This window comes from Wyeomyia smithii, chromosome 3 (genome assembly GCF_029784165.1).
Source record: "Wyeomyia smithii strain HCP4-BCI-WySm-NY-G18 chromosome 3, ASM2978416v1, whole genome shotgun sequence".
NCBI classification, from domain to species: Eukaryota; Metazoa; Arthropoda; class Insecta; order Diptera; family Culicidae; genus Wyeomyia; species Wyeomyia smithii.
In genome coordinates, this window is record NC_073696.1 from 130,966,453 (window position 1) to 130,967,955 (window position 1,503).

Sequence of the window (1,503 nt, forward strand, 5' to 3'; positions counted from 1 at the left end):
TTACTGAAGCTTTCATTGTGGTATAATCTGAAGATGACTTCCATTCCCCACTTCAGTTGAACAATAAAAATTTCCTCGAAGTTGGAATTAATGAAATCAGCAGGCAAAGCACACGTCTGCCTTTGCAAACAAGTTGGTACATATGGTATCACTGGTAGGATTGTGGATCTAATTTTCATCGTACTAAGGACATGCTGCTTCATTAGTATCTGTTAAGGTCACATTGATACTAGAAACTGCAATATTATTTATTAATATACTCTAAAATTGATACTAGAAACTGGAATATTATTAATCAATTTACTCGAAAATTTACTTGCATTTCGTTCAAAACCGCTTGATTTAGTTAAAAAAAATTCAATTTCTGTATTTTCTCAAATAACATAACTGCCGTTTTCTTCTATTAACGTCGCAGTGGTTTCGATTTCGTCCTGAGCGAAATTTTATGAGCCTGTCCCCGGTTGAGCACAGCTACAACAAATATTACATGGGCTAGAACGTCTTTGACCTACTAATAAAAGAACGATAATTTTTACTAATATCATTTATATCATATCAAATATTTATACCACATTATAAACATTTATATTTATATCAAAAAACAGCTTTATTCTTCGACATAATTCTAAAGCAATAAACTTGTGGTAACGGTTCTCTAACATTTCGATGCCAATTTCGTAGATCTGCGCGTCAAGTGCTTTAGACTAAACGTTTGATTCCAACTCTACCTGTTTATCCGTGCAGAGAGCGAAATTTTCAACCGGGGAAACAGGAAATAGTTGCCCGGAGCTAAATACGGAGCGTGGAGAACCGGTTCATAGTGCAATTTCATTATTTTCCGGCCTTGTCGCGAGCACAATGAGCGGGAATGTTGTCTTTGTGAAAGAACACTATTCGTTTCGCCATATGCAGCTGTTTCGCCTTGATTTCAAAGTCTAATTGATCCAACAGCGTACAATAATATGATTTTACGGATTAATTATTGCATTTTGGTCGCTTCGGATAATTCTTACTAGGCAAACCTCACTTTACCGATTGATCTCAGGAGTGTAATGGTGGATTCATGTTTCATCCATTGTCACGAGTTGCCGCGAAAATTCTTTCCTATTGCGCGTTAGAATCTCCGTCGAAAGTTTACCACGATGATCTTTTTGTTCAACTGCACGGTTTTTTCATATATGCATGTTTACAGGAATGATATGATAAACGCGATAGTCGGGAATTTAGCTAAGCACTTCTGTCTGCGGTGACAGTTATAAAGCCACGGCTTCACTCGAACAATAGTGTTTCCATCAGTAAGAAATGCTAAGTCAAAACACGAATATCACTTATTCGCAACTACGAAGGTGCTGATATTTGTTTGGATTTTGCACAGGGGCGACTCGTGGCTGTTGAACCTACCTGTTCAACTAGAAATTCTGAAAATCAGAGTTTGGGGATGTAACTACAATGTTATCCGCGAATAAAAAGCAAGTAATTCCCTTTGTTACTATTTAAAAATAA